The sequence below is a fragment of the Rhinatrema bivittatum genome, chromosome 4, assembly GCF_901001135.1.
Source record: "Rhinatrema bivittatum chromosome 4, aRhiBiv1.1, whole genome shotgun sequence".
Taxonomy (NCBI): Eukaryota; Metazoa; Chordata; class Amphibia; order Gymnophiona; family Rhinatrematidae; genus Rhinatrema; species Rhinatrema bivittatum.
This window is the reverse complement of record NC_042618.1, coordinates 149,169,541-149,185,139: the sequence shown is the minus strand read 5'-3', so window position 1 is coordinate 149,185,139 and position 15,599 is coordinate 149,169,541. Positions and strand designations below refer to the sequence as shown.

Below are 15,599 nucleotides of genomic sequence, written 5' to 3'. Positions count from 1 at the left end.
GCCGCGCCAATTTCGGAGGGAACAGAGGCAGGCTGCGTGGCTCGGCGGTGCAGGCTGCCGATTTTGCACAGCCTTGTGTGCGCCGACCCCAGATTTTAAAAGATACGCGCAGCTACGCGCGTATCTATTAAAATCCAGCATACTCTTGTATGCGCCGGGTGCGCGAACAAAAGTACTTTTTAATAATCTGCCCCATATTGTAGGAATTTTCAAAAGCCCACTTATATGGGTAAAGTGCATTTATATGTGTAAAACCCAGTTTTAATCATGTAAATACTTTTTAAAATCAGTCCCTCTACATTTAAAATTGTAATATTAAAATCTTTAGCTCTTGAGGCTCCTCTCAACTCCTGAAAAGATGATTTTAGATTTTATGCTATCGATAACTATTAAGTTAATTCTGAACAATTGGTGGGAAACAATCTGTACTTATTCCAGGTATGAACAAAAAGCAGTAGTGGGTAAAGGTACTTTTCTCAAATCACAGAAGGTGAAATCGTTTCTACTTAATTAATTTACCCCTTTCTTTATATTATCGTTATTACCTTATTAAGTTTATAAACTGAAGCACTGTTCTTGTAAATAATTTCCATTTTTGTTCCGTTTGTTATATATTATGTTGTTGATTGTAATTATTTTCATTTATATTAAGCTTTAATAAAACATATTGAACAAAATGTGGGTGGGCTGTGAAAGCCTGGGTCTAACTTTATTTGCAGTGAGAGGGATACTTTTCATCCAGGGCAATCTGCCCAAGATAACATCTATTTGCCTGGGTATATCGCTTTGAAAATTGTCCCCCCCCCCCCCTTGTCTAGATTTTTTCTGGAGTAGGGTCACTTTTCAGTGATGGAAATGAGATCCCTGAGTTTATCATTTTATGAGATGTTTTCTGATCTTTATTACTTGGCTCTTGGTTTCCTTCTTTTCTAGAGGAATTTTTTTGCAAAACTTGGTTTAATTGATTCTCTTTTTTTATTATATATTCGTTATAACTGCTACTAATTAGCACATCTTACCTGTGCCTTGCATCCTTCAGTAGTTTATCTTGCAAAATTCCTTTCTTGAAAATTACAGAATTAAAATTAACAATTATGTATCTTGTGTTTCTTTAGCAAGATTCTCCTCAAATTCTTTTTGACCTAGCTTATATTTCTTTTTTAGAGTTTCTGGACCTTTCTGCTTTCCTCATTTGGACATCTTCCATTTTTTAGTAGCATCATTTTGTCTTTAATAGCTTCCTTTACTCTGATATTAAACTACATAGAGGGCTAAAATCAAAGCTATGTCCATGAGTAAAATGTTGGTTTACCCATGTAAATGGGCTTTTCATTCATTGCCCACCTTCTACATGGATAGAAATACTCATGTATGACAGCAATGGGGATGCTTTTACCTTTGCATGCTTAGAGACGTTTCTAGGGCAGGCTTTCAAAGGGGGAGGCACTTAACACGGGTAGTTCACAATAATCAAAATTACCTGCATATTTTTGCCTTGAAAAAAGTACCTGCACAACAAGCCGGCACACATTTTTGTGGGTAAAGTTAAACTGCCTGCATAGTTTTGCTTTGATTACTCCGGCCCACACCAATGATAAAACTTCACCATGGGGTATGCAGCAGTGCAAGCACTTAAATTTTTTACTTCATGGTCTGTATCAATATCACACACCGGAATGAAAAGGTAAGATGGACACATCTGTAATAGCAGGTTTCTATAACGTGTCTTATTACAGAGGATCCTTGCACAGAACAATAACGACCATAGATATCAGTGACACATCAGCTCCTACACAACAATCCCCATTAATCAAGGAATGCAAAGAGGAAAGCATTACCCTCTCCAAGGGAGAGAACTGCTGAATATGTCAGTCACACAATCAGCAGGCATTAAAATTTAGTGCATGGCTATATTTTATCCAGAAGGGGGAAAAAAAAGAGCTTACATCTCCTTCCCTTTAAAGCACGTGTAACTTAATGCAGCCTGCGAGGTCGGACAAGGGTGAAGAGATGAGGACTGGCTAAATACTGGAGCAATTCCCAGCCTGATAAAAAGCCCACGCCACTTTTCTTTGCTGTCAACAGGAAAAAGCACTGAGAGAACAGAAGGTTTGATCATGGAGGCTGAAAATGTATTTCCTAATTTAGCTTTTTAAAGCACCGTCTTTTATCTGCATTCTATTTTCTCTTCCTCCATATATTGCTACCCACTGTCAGGCTTATGCACTAAAAGATTTCTCCCATTTTGTGTCTATAGGGAAAATGCTTAGCACATAGATCCTTATATATATATATATATGAATGTTTTTTTATCAATTAACTTTCCACAATTCATTTCAGCTTCTATTAATGTGAAGGGGACATGCTCACATTATGGAAATCCTTAGATTTAAGATACCTATTCGCTCTGTTCCTCCCCACCCCCACCAGCACCATTCTCCGAGTTCTCCTTACCATTTACTTCCTCCATTCAAGAAAAGCAGCCTCCCTGCACTGGTGTTAATGAATGTGATGAAGGACTTTTTTTTTTGTATGCAGTTTATCCATTATGTTCTTGACTCTTGGAGGTGCTACAATAAATTGACATGCTTCTCTTTGGGAAGGAGACACAGCTGAAGCAAAATGAGAGTCTGCTGGTAGATTACTTCTCAGTGCACCTTGGGTCAGGTTGCCAGAGGCTAATGAGAAGAGGGAGCTCTGGTTTGTAGCTCCTCCTCAACCATTCTGAACTGTGCATTAATGGCTCCCCAGTTACAAATTGCAAAGTCAAATGAAGGCACGCTACTGGAAACCAGCCCTCAAGTACCTGACACTCTCTGTTTTGACTTGGGTGGTTGGAGTCTGCAGAGACAGTGGAGAATAAATAAACCTCTCAGTATTATTCCGACAGGAGGCCTTCATTTTTTTCTGTTAGCTTGCTGAAGTGGCACAGGTTTGTCACAGAGTGATATTTTTGTTTGGAGGGGAATAGAAGAGCTATACCTACTCCAGGGGTCAGTGAAGCAGACAGACGCGCGGAAAAATCAGACCACAGTGTCACCCTAACCAATACTTTCAAGATCGTTTGTGTCATGTTTCTTTTACTGGGCCTGGGCTAAGAAGTAATTTTGTGATAGCCTCCCCTTCTTTGCAACCCAGCTTTTGCTGTAGCAAACTGATAAATGATTTGTATCAAAAATAGCTCAGTATTTTCTAAAGGAAAAATCTCAGGGGCAAAACAGGAGCATCTAGCTGTAGAGTGTTTACTGTCTAGTAAACTGAATATGAAAAAAAATACAACCTAGCTTGCAGGCAGTATCTCATGCTTACAAATGTTGAGCGATTGAGGTTATACGATTTCTGTACTGTAGATCTATAAATTGTTATCCTATGAGAAAATATCATGAAGCCACCTTGAACGCCAGCTGCTGTAGAAAACATACACTTCTAGGTTGTTTTTTTTTCCAATAAAGCTATTTTCTGTAGGTACAGAGGGCTGAATTTTCAAAGCCATTTTCATGCATAAATCCAGAAGAGATAAGAGAAGGGCTACTCTGTGCGGGTTATATTATTCACAGTGAAGGGCAATTAACCAAGCATTTTCAAAGCAAACATACTGTAAGCATAGGTTTGCTTTGAAAGTGTGGAGTAAAGTTTGCGAGACTTCACCCCAGCCCACACAGTTATAAAATGACCTTCAGGATGGGTAAAAGTCCTTTTTTGATGAAGGCCCATGGAGTTCTGTTTTCAAAAGCGCTTCCCTGTTTTGTACTTGTAGCAAAGCTCCTTTGCCAATGACTTCTTGGAGTTGACCCAGAGAAGATTTCTCCTTGAGTTTATGTTTTACAAGAGCATGTCTTCTGCTAGGTTCTGTATGCCAAGAGATTCGCTTACTATGCGTATTTATTTCAAATCTTTTTATCTAATCTCGATACAGGCCTTGTATCTCAGCTGCCCCACAGCCAGTTAGGATCCCTCTGTGGGGGCCTCATCACTGCTGCACAACAAGCAACAGTCAGTCAGTATACTGAGATCAGGATCGTAGGAAAGAGATTCCTTCCCAGGGAGGAAACGAGGAGGGGAAAATCCTCAACAGAAGGAATGAGGTACACTTGATGTTTCTATGTCTGTCCTAGTACGTACATTCTACTGTGGAATCACTCTATAAAATAGAAATTACCAGCGCTCCCAATCTCTAATCATTGTAATCAGTTCTGTTTGCATGTGTATATTGCTGACATATAAGGCTGTTGTAGTTCTTGTCTGCCATTTAATTGCTTGTTTTTGCATATTTCGTGTGATTGATGATGTTCTAGAAATCTTTTCCCCTAAAGGAGACTTTCTAAATTATTTTGTTTAGATGCTAATGATTGTATTTCATTAGTGGCCCTCTCATCCAGAATCATCCTTAAATGAATGAATATGCCATAATTAAAAATCTGAATTATGAATTACTTTGAACGGAGACAACATTGTCCCGATTTCCCACTGTGACTCAGTGTTAGTTCAATTATGTAAATATGTTTAATCATCCCCCTTTTGTTTTTTTTAATTATTTAATATTAATGCAGTGTTGCCCCTTTATTGCTACCAGAAGGGATATGGCAGCCTAAACAGAGAGCACTTACTTGGACGAGTGATAGGCAGTTGGCTAGATTAAAGCATTTATCAGAATGTGTTACCAATTGCATCAGCAAGCATGCTATTAGCAATCCTGGTTAAAAAAAAAAATCCATACACCAAAGCACCAAGGAGGCACAGTAAAAGTTCAGAAGCTGTGATCAGACAAACACACACCTGCCAATTAACAGTTTATCTTAGCTGGGAATTATTTTAGACTTTTAAAAGCTTCCCTTTAAAGAACATAAGAAATGCCATGCTGGATCAGATCAAGGCCCATTGAGCCCAGCATCCTGTCTCTAAAAGTGGCCAGTCCAGGTCACAGGTACCTGCAGATCTCAAAAAGTAGATCTATTTTTTTATTATTCATTCCAGGGATAGCAATGGCTTTCCTTAGTCTACCTGGTTAATAATGTATTAAAGACATTTCCTCCAGAAACGTATCTAAACTTCTTTTAAAACCCCACTATGCTAGTTATCATGACCATGTCTTCTGGCAACAGAATCCACAGCTTGATTGTGCATTGAGTGAAAAAGTGCTTTCTGTGATTTGGTTTAAACCTGTTGACTGTTAGTTTCATGAAATGTCCCCTTGCTTTAGTATTATTTGAAAGAGTAAATAACTGCCCTTTATTTATCCATTCCACCCCACTCATGATTTTATACATTTTTATGAATTCTCTCAGTCATCTCTTTTCCAAGATGAAGATCCCTATCCTGTGTAGCCTCTGTTCTTGGGGGAGTCATTCCATCCCCTTTGTCTTTTATTTTTGTGCCCTTTTTTTGCACCTTTTCTAGTTCTGCTAGGCATTTTTTTTTTCTCTGGAGAAATGTTTTATTGGTAATACTTCCATCAATGCAAGTGCCACCATTGGTATGTTTGATTGGTGATGTGATTAATAGGGATGTGCAGAGCAAAAGTTTATGTTCATAAGTCCATAAGTCGAAAGGGGGTCCCATTTGCGGTCAATATGGACATATGGAGAATTCCATAAGTTGAGTCTATGTCCATATGTGCAAATAAAAATTTAAACCCCTCACCCTCCTTAATCCCCCCCCCCCAAGACTTACCACAACTCCCTGGTGGTCCAGAGGGGTCAGGATGCCATTTCTGAACTCCTTTGCAAGGAGCACGTGACGTCGGCGTCACGTCGGAGTGACGCGGCGTCACGTGATTCCCCGCGGGTTCGCTCCGGGACCCTCGTTCGACCCAAAAGGAACTTTTGGCCAGCTTGGGGGGGCCTCCTGACACCCCCAAGCTGGGGGTGTCAGGAGTTTAAGTTCAAAACGAATGCACACCCCTAGTGATTAATGATATTCTTTCCAACGTGGAGCAGTTGACTGTCCTTTTACAGTGCTAATGGCTAAAATGTAAATGCTAAGAATATACATTCATTTGAAACAAATGGGTAAAATGCAATGAATGAAACCGTTTTTGTTTCATTTGTGGACACTCTAAAATGAATGGAAAGTGCCTACAAATTGAACAAAAATTGTAGTTTTATTTATTTATATTTCCCATTCGTCTATGGCCCATTGAAAAGTGCTGCAATGAGACTGTTAAGTATAGAAAACAAGGAATTCCTGAGTGAGGTAGTAGCTAGGACAGAGCTGAGGTGGGAAAAGAAGGCAAGTTGACAGAATAGAGGACCAATAAAGATGAAGCTAGCCCGTTCCTGATAATACATCTTGGGGGTCTTGTTACTACCTAGCCTTGCTGCTGCACCCCTTATGCTACACTTTGGGGTCTTGCTGCCACACTGCCTAGTTGCCATGCACCTGATGCTATATTTGGGAGTCTTGTTGACACTCTACCTTGCTGCTATGCCCCTTATGTTACACCTTGGAGGGTTTTCTGCCACTATGCATTGCAGTCATACCTCTGAGGTACCACTTTGGAGGTTTTGCAACCACTCAGCCTTGCTGCCATAACCAAGACTCTACACCTTGGGGGTCTTACGGTTCATTTTGCCTTGCTGCCCTGCTCCTGACACCATACCTTGGGCATCTTGCTGCTACTATACATTGCTGCCCTGCTCCTGACACCACACCTTGAGGAGCATACTGCCACTCTGCCTTGCTGCCATCTATACCCCTAATGCTACACCACAGGAATCTTGCTGCCACTCTTCCTTGCTGCTATACTCCTTATGCTACATCTTGGGGGTCTTCTGCCAATCTGCCTTGCTGCTATACCCCTCAGGCTACACCTTGGGTGGTCTTTCTGCCGCTATAACTGGCTGCCATATCCCAGACTCTACACCTCAGGGGTCTTGTGACACTTTGCCTTCCTGCTCTACCACTTAGACTACACCTTGGGGATCTGTCTGACATTTAGCCTTGCAGCCATACCACAGACGTTATAATTTGGGGGTATTTCTGCCACTCTTCCTTGCTGCCATACCCCAGATGCTATACCTTAAGGAGTTCTTGCCATCGTGGGTGGCTGCTTTGCTCCTCTTTTGGTGCTGTGGGATCTTCATGCCACTCTTTGTGCTGCTTTGTCCCTCTTTTGGTGCCTGGGGTTTCTTTCAGCACCTTGGCTGCTTTGTTCCCCCTTCATGGTGCCTTAGGATGTTCATGCCACTCTTGGTTCCACTACCTTTGGGGGTTCATGCCACTGTTATTGGTGCCCTGCCTTGAAGCCTTGGGGTGTTATTGACACTCTTGCAGCTGCTGTGCTCCTTTGATGGTGCCTTGGAGAACTTCTTCCACAGCTCATACCCTTTTGCCCTTTTACATTGCTTTAGGCTATTCATGCCTCTTTTGGTGCTATTTTGCCAGTCTTAGTGCCTTGAGGTTTTTCCCCCCTACTGATGTTGTCTACCCACAAGTTTCATTATAATTGATTAAAACCCCCCAATTCTGAAGCTCAAAATAAACTGCATTGTTTCCCTTATTGACTTTAATGGGAAACAAATTAAACAAATAAAAAAAAAATCAAAACATTTTTTGTTCGAAACTAATGAAACAAATGGGGGTGTGCTGAACTGAAACAAAACATTTGCCTCTGCACAACCCTAGCAATCTTTTTTTGTAGGTCAATTTTTAAAGCTATTTACTTGGGTAAATTGAGATTCACCTGGGTAAACTCATCTGTCCAAATATTGCCACCCTCATAGCTGCCAAGCCTTATGCATAGGATTCTTAATGCGTGTACTTTTAAGCTCATTAATAAGGGGTATTCCTGGGGCATGTTTAGGACAGGGGAATAAAATAAGGACACGGGACATAATTTTTCAAATCTGCACTCATACTCCACCTCCAGAAAAAGGAAGTGCAAAGTCTGCAGGGACTTTTGCCCTCAGAATCCAAGTAAGTGGATTTTCAAAAGGAAAGGTTGATTTTAAAAGCATATAATACTGGTTTGTACGCCTTGCATGAGCAATATGCATTTTAAGAAGCTGCAAAGTAGGGGGCAGAAAAGGGGAAAAGAATGGGCATCCCAGGGCGGGGCCAAGATTTACGCATGTAAGTCCGCATTTTAAAAACCATGCCGCACATCTGGAGATCTTGAGTTTTAGGATGCTTATCACAGAATGAGGGTTCTGGGCAGGGGCGGATTGGCCTATCGGGGGATCGGGCATCCCCCGGTGGGCCGATCGCTCCAGTCACGTGGTCTGCCGTGCGCAGCCGTGACAGAGCCATGCTCAGCAGACCACGTGACGTGTCCTGGGCCGGCCTGGGCGGCGAATACCCGGGCCGGTCCCGCCGCTGGTTCTGGGTCAAGTGGGGTGCTTGCAGTAAGAAGAACTAGAAGGGTCCTGAAGACCCCCATATGAACTGGGCAAACTGGTGGACTACTTAGAAAAATTGGTTTCTCCCTCGTGCACACGTTTTAAAATCCACCTGCATACGGCGGGTAAAACCTGCTAAAGCCCTAGCCAAAATACGTGCGAGAGAGGCTCTTTAAATGGTACTCGTGTACTTGTGAGCACAATTTAAAATTGCATCTCTCTGTTTGCGCATTTATGTGTGCACGCATGTTTCTTTTAAAAATTACCCTGATAGTTTTTTTTTTTTTTAATTGCCTGCTAGGTCTGCAGGACCAAAACTACCCATATACATTGCATTTAGGTAGGTTACTAAAAATTGCAACCTTTGAGATTAATTTTCAAAGGGACCTTTGCAGGTGAAATAGTGTTTTACCTGCAGAAATGGCTACTTTGAAACTTGCCCAGCCAATATGCTTGTAAAATTACATGCATGCACCCTGTATGTGCATAATTTTTAGCATATTAGAGAGAGGCATTCCACAGGGCAGAGTCTGAGCGGGATTTGCATTGACATACATACTTTTCAATTTTGAAAAGTATGCACATAAATTTGCCTGAAAACTTTCCCTGCGCAAAGTAGCAGGTATAATTTTGTGCAAGTAGTTTTCATGGGTTAATTTTCAAAGCACATAAGTAACTCAGGCATGTATCAGCCCCCAAATGTATGCACTCATTATAAAATGACCCCCTTCAAAGTACAAAATGCAACATGACTAATTTGCTAAAATTAAAATAGCTTCTATCTGATTCGAGATGAAGGTGAATATGAGATATACAGGGGTTCACAGGCACTGACAATGTGGGAGTACTCTCTGAACTAATGAAAACGGACTTATTCTTCATCTCCCAGAACAGTAGAACTAGAAGGGTCCTGAAGACCCCCATATGGGGGGTCTTCAGGACCCTTCTATCTTAATATCTTAATATCATAGAGCTTGTTCTCTGCCTCAGTGAAGAAAAAATAGGTCTGAGGGCAAAGAGTAAAACCCTCTACAAAGGGACAGCTCACGGAAGAGGAAATTCTCACTATGACTGCCCGTCTCGTGATTATGTTGATTGTCCTCCTTTCTGGACATAAAAGTGCCTGCAGGGGAGCCAGCGTTTGCATACCACATTCACAGAGAAGGACAGTCAAGTAGAAAGGAGTTGCCTGAGGCTCTTCCACTGTATAATATTTCCCTGCTGCAGCTCTCAGCCCTTTAATTTTATTTATTACTTATATACCACAGAACTAGATCCTAAAACCCTTATTCTCTGCTGCAAATCACAGCTACTATCAAGTTCCTCCTCCCCTATCCTTACATTCTCTCTCACCTGCCATTCTGTCATTTGCACTATCCACTGCTTTTGAACTTCAAATTTGTCTTCCTCTCATCCTTCCATTTCCACTATCTCTGACACCATCTCATTGTTGTCACTATCGGCACCTCTCCGACTATCTTCTCCATATTCTCCTGCCCCTCCTTGTACTTTCAGTTGGGAATATCAATCCCAATCCTGGCCCTAGAAGGCTATTTTCACTTCAACATCCCATTTCAAGCCATAACCCCTACAATCTTATCACTATTCCCCTTCTCCTTCCCTCTTCTCTTCCTTTCTCATGATCCCTGGGAAATGTAATCTCTATCTCCAAGAAGCTTGCCTTTCTTCATGACCTTTTTACCTCTCATTCTATTCATCTCCTTTCTTAATGGAGACCTTGCTTTTCCCTGAGGACAATGCTTGAGTTGCTGCTCTCTGTTATGGAGGTCATCTTTTCTCCCACCCACTCGTCCAGTAGGCCGTGGTGGTGGTGTTGGACTGCTGCTCTCCCTCTCCTGTAGATTTCAACCCCTTTCACCCACTTCAGTCCCACTCTTTTCTTCCTTTGAAACACATTCCATCTGCCTATTCACTCCACTACCTCTCCAGGTAGCTGTCATCTATCGACCCCCTGATAAATCACCCTCCTCCATTTTCACTGACTTTGATTCCTGCCATTCCTTCTTCATTGACCCATTTCCCCTTCCCTTATCCTTAGTGACTTTAACCTCCAAGTTGATGACCCCTCTAATTCTTATGCTTCAAAACTCCTTTCTTTATCTTCTTCATTTGATCTCCAACTCTGCTCTACCAACTCTACTCACCAGCATGGCCACTGCCTTGACCTAATCTTTGCTTCCAACTGCTTTCTGTCAGACTTCTCCACTTCAGTTCTTCTGATCTCAGACCATCACCTGATAACTTTCACATTAAAACACCTTTGCCCACAAACTCATCCAGTCACCACTTACACTTTTAAGAATCTCCATGCTGTTGAACCTTGTATCTTTTCCACTGCTGTTTCATAAGAACATAGAAGTTGCCATACTGGATCAGACCAAGGGTCCATCAGGTCCAGCATCCTGTTTCCAACAGTGGTCAATCATTATTTCTACAACTTTGTCTGAACCTGTTGATGAAATAGTTTCTTCTTACAACACTATACTATCTTCAGCCTTAGATGCTCTTGCCCGTCCTGTTTGGCACACTATTTATTTTATTTATTTATTTAAAGTCTTTTCTATACTGTCGCTAAGTTATATACCATCGCAATGGTTTACATGTAGGCACATAAAATAATGTAGGAGTAAGCGTACTATAGTACATTCTAACCGCTGCCAAGAAGTTTCAGTTACATTAAATCATAAAAAGACTCACAATTGTTTAGTGATGTAGGTCCTGGCGAAGTGTACCTGTAAGGTAAGTTTACAGATTAAAATCACATTCTCTGTGTTTTACTGTTACGTTAATTGTGTAATAACATTTTTAAAATCTTATAATGCACATTTTGAGAATGGTGCTGTGTGCTGGTGCTCTACTGTTTATTCCTGTATATTTTCTATTCTCTGTTCTCTTTATAAAAGGCTTGTTTAAAAAGCCATGTCTTTAAACGTTTCTTAAATGTTTTGAGGTCTCTCTGTAATCTGGTCTCTGCTATTTTGTTGGTTGAGTCTAACCATGCTTCCGTTGCAGAGCTGCAGTCTTTGTAGTCAATATTTGTTAGTTTTTCCTCTAGTTTGTCTTTTAGTTTTTCAATATTATAAGGTGGTTGATACTTGAATTCTATCGGTTTATAAATTAGTTTCATTTGTGGTTTAAGGAATTTAACGTTGGAATGAATAAGGAAATGGTCTGACCAAGGGATTTGTGTGTAATCAGTTTTAAAATGTTCTAAACATTTGTGGTTGATGAAGGTGAGATTGAGAGAGTGTCCAGCTTTGTGTGTTGATTTGTCCGATATTAGTGAGAAACCAAATGCTGTCATAGTGTCTCTTTGTGTCTGGCATGTATTAGATAAAGGGAGGATGTCCATGTGAAGATTAAAGTCTCCTAGCACTATGGAAGGTTTAGAGATGTTTAAGTGTGTTGTAAGAAACTCAATTAGTGGTGAGATATTTAATTCTAGGAGGCTGGGTGGACAGTAGATGAGGCATATTTGTATATTGTTAGTATCAAAAATGGCAATTTCATGATTTGTAGGGGGTGTTATTGGGATTAATTTACATTTGAAGGCTTTTTTAATAATTAGTAAGAGCCCACCTCCTCACTTATTTATTCTGGGGACTGAAAAAACCTCATAATTTCTATGTGCTATTTGACTTTTTTAGAACTACATCTGATTTTTTTAGCCATGATTCAGTAATTGCAATGAAGTTAGGTTTATTGTCATATAGTAAATCTGTGATGATTGGGAATTTCTTTGCAACTGATTGTGCATTTACTAGGAGGAATGTTAACATTAGCAGGTTGTTTATGGTAGAGTTTTTTGAGTTAGTGGGCCTTTTTATTTGTATAAGGTTACTTTGATATGTTTCTTTTGACTCTTTTGTTATATAACTATTTCTGTTTTGTAAATAATTTTTTCCATATTTACCTTTGTTTAGGCAGACTGTGATTGGTTGTTTAGCTGGTACTTCTCCTTCTTTGTCCATGTTCCAAGTTGATTGGTTTTGTCTTGTGGAGTATATGGTTGTTCTTAGTTTCTCTGGGGTGTACGAAGGGGCGTACAAAGGGGCATGCCCCTTAGGAGCACGATGCCAGCGTGCGGTGCCTCCTGCTCCCTTCCTGCAATTTAAACCCCCCTCTTGGCGCACTTTTCGATGTCGGTGACATCAGACGCGTCAGCCAAGGGGGAGGAGCGAGGCTGGTCTTCCGGGTTCGTCGGCGCTTCGTGGGACGGCGTCTGGAGCAGAGGAAAAAAAAAAAGAAGAAAGAGAAAGCAACAGTAATCGGGTGAGACAGGGAGGGGGGAGGGAGGGGGACAGAGAGCAGTGAAATAGAGGAGAGAGGGAGAGCAGAAAATAAACAGGAGCCTTAGGTGTCTCTTCAGGCAGGTCAGCTGTGCCAGTCGCACTTCTTCCTCCAGCTCCCTTCCTGCAATTTAAACCCCCCTCTTGGTGTGCTTTTCGACGTCGGTTACGTCAGAAGCGTCAGCCAAGGGGGAGGAGCGAGGCTGGTCTTCCAGGTTCGTCGGGGCTTCGTGGACGGCATCTGGAGCAGAGAAAAAAAATTAAGAAAGAGAAAACAACAGTTATCGGGTGAGACAGGGAGCACAGGGGAGGGAGGGGAACAGAGAGCAGTGAAATAGAGGAGAGAGGGAGAGCAGAAAATAAACAGGTGCCTTAGGTGTCTCTTCAGGCAGGACAGCTGCGCCGGTCGCACTTCTTCCCCAGCCTTGGCTCACCCTTAGAATTCACTACCTTTGTTTCTGTGCCTGCTCTGCAGAACGTCTCTTGCTTAAATCCCATGTCCATTCAGACTTTCTGCACTTCAAATTCATTCTGACCACTTTCCAGTATGCTATTGCACTAGGCAAACAAGACTTCTGTGTACATCTGAAAAACTCTTACATCCAACCCTCGTCATCCCTTTGCCACACTCAATTCCTTCCTTGAACTTCCCTCTCCTCCCTCCTCCCCTTCATTCTTTGCCCAGACTATGGCTGACTACTTTCATGACAAGATTCACAAAATTAGTCTTGAATTCTCAACTATGTCAACTTTACCTGCCTCTCCCCCACTTCTTTCCTCTACTCTTCTATTAGCCTCCACCACTCTCTTCTTTCCTGAAGTCACAGTGGAGGAAACTCCTCATCTTCTTTCTTCCTCCAAACTCACTACTTGTTCTCTGATCCTGTCCCTACCCAATTCCTCAGCTCTGTTTCCACTGCAGTCATCTCATCCTCAATCTATCAATCCCCACTGTTACTGTTCCTGATGCCTTCAAATGTGCTTTGATCATACCACTCTTTAAAAAACCCTCATTGGATCCTACCTGTTCTGCCAACTATTGTCCCATCTCCCTCTCCCTATTGCCTCCAAACTACTTGAATGTGCTGTTCACCACTGTTGTCTTGACTTTCTTACATCTCAAGTCATTTTTGATCCACTCCAGTCTGGTTTTCACCCTCTACATTCAACTGAAATAGCCCTTGCTAAAGTTTCCAATGACCTGTTTATTGCTAAAGCCAAAGGTCTTTACTCTGTCCTTATTCTTCTTGACCTGTCTGCTGCTTTTGACACTGTTGACACTGCTTTTGACACTCCTTGATATTCTGTCTTTGCTTGGATTTCGGGATTCTGTCCTGTCTTGGTTCTCTTCTTACCTCTCCCATCATACTTTTAGAGTTTCCTCTGGTGGGTTTCTCCTTTACTGCCATTCCACTATCAGTTGATTTGCTTCAGGGTTCTGCCCTGGGCCCTCTTCTCTTCTGTTGTGTTCCACGGCCATGGAATGCCATGACCATGGTCCCCTACCATGCCCTTGATGGTGACCCACCGCTGGAGCTCTGGGGGAGGTTCCTGATCCTTGCCCATCACTTCGGCACGGGCCCCAGTGATGGCCACCGGGGGGAGCCATCCCTGCTCCTCCCTCGTGGCGTCCAGCAGCGTTTCTCTCCACGGAGGGAATCCAAGATGGCCGCCACCATCTTTAGGTGCGAGGCCGAGCCTCCTCCTCAAATTTAAAGGGACCTGATCCCTTTAACTACAGTCAGCTGTTCCCTATGAGCCAGAGCAGAGGAAGTATAAAAGGAGGCTTCCTCTGCTCATTCCTCGACTTGGCAACTTTTGGGTTAGTCAGGTCTGCTTGCTTCGGTGAGTTCTTCTACTTTGGATCCTTGTTCCTGTCTTGTCTTGGTGTTCCTGGTTCCTGACTTCGGATTGGCTAGCGGTGATTCCTGGTGTGTGACTTCGGACTGGCAAGCGGTGATTCCTGGTGTGACTTCGGACTGGCAAGCGACGATCCCTTGGTGTGTGACCTCAGACTGGTAAGCGACGACCCTCTGGCACTTGACCTTGGACTTCTTCTTGACCATCGTATCCAAGGGCCCACCTAAGCTCCAGTGGCCCAGGTCCCTACGGGCTCCTCCCGGGAGGACCGCTGGCTTCCAGGGGTGAAGCTCCAGTCAGCCCTTGCATCGTACACTCGACTCCTTGACCTCTCAAAGGTCCACCTAAGTCCCAGCGGTCTGGGTCCCTAGGGGCTCCTCCTGCGGGGACCGCGGGCTTCCAGTGGCGAAGACACAGTTCCTTTCTTCAACATCATGACTCTTCGTCTGCCTCCACAGTCGCCTCAGTCTCCAGTGCCGAGGGTCAGCTGATCACATCTTCTGTTCCTGCCTCGCCATCCGACGGGAGAACCTACGGATCTTCCTCCTAAGGTATACCATCCTCCCATCAGCCCAAGGGTTCACAAGCCTGAGCATAACATCTTCTCACTGTTTATTAATTCCCTTAGTGCTCAGATTTTTTCTCAAGACTTTCAATACCATTTTCATGCTGATGATGCCAAGATTTTACGCCAGAAATCCAGTCCTGAATCTCAGCCTGCTTGTCTGATATTGCTGCTTGGATGTCCCATTGGCATCTTAAACTCAACATTGCCAAGACAGAGCTCCTTATCTTTCCTCCCAAGGCTACCTCCCCTCTTCTTCCTTTCTCTGTTTTTGTGGATAACACTCTCCACTGCAATCTGTCCTAAATTCAGCTGCAAACTTATCTTTCACCAAAGTCACTACATTCATGAAATCCCTCTTCTGAAGTCACTGTATTTACTCCTATCCACTCCCACATACAGTTCAAGCTCCTCTTTCTCACCTATAAATGTCTTCACTATGGAGCACCTCACTACCTCTCCTCTCTTATCTCTCTCTACACCCCTCCTCGTACACTCCACTCATCGGACAAGTCACTCCTATCTGCT

At 42.6% G+C, this 15,599-nt stretch overlaps 2 long non-coding RNA genes across 3 annotated transcripts in view; one reads left to right on the top strand and one right to left on the bottom strand.

Annotated features, from left to right (window-relative positions):
- LOC115090191 overlaps positions 1-15,599 on the top strand; it is a 108,327-nt gene that overhangs the window by 37,641 nt on the left and 55,087 nt on the right. For both annotated transcript variants that reach the window (XR_003856330.1, XR_003856331.1), the window contains exon 3: positions 3,917-4,085. This is a non-coding gene — a long non-coding RNA (uncharacterized LOC115090191). The remainder of the gene's footprint in view (positions 1-3,916; positions 4,086-15,599) is intronic.
- The window catches only part of LOC115090192, a 90,392-nt gene that overhangs the window by 34,625 nt on the left and 40,168 nt on the right, over positions 1-15,599 (bottom strand). The window contains exons 2-3 of the long non-coding RNA XR_003856332.1: positions 12,271-12,887; positions 11,055-11,089 (exon numbers count right to left, since the gene is read on the bottom strand). This is a non-coding gene — a long non-coding RNA (uncharacterized LOC115090192). The remainder of the gene's footprint in view (positions 1-11,054; positions 11,090-12,270; positions 12,888-15,599) is intronic.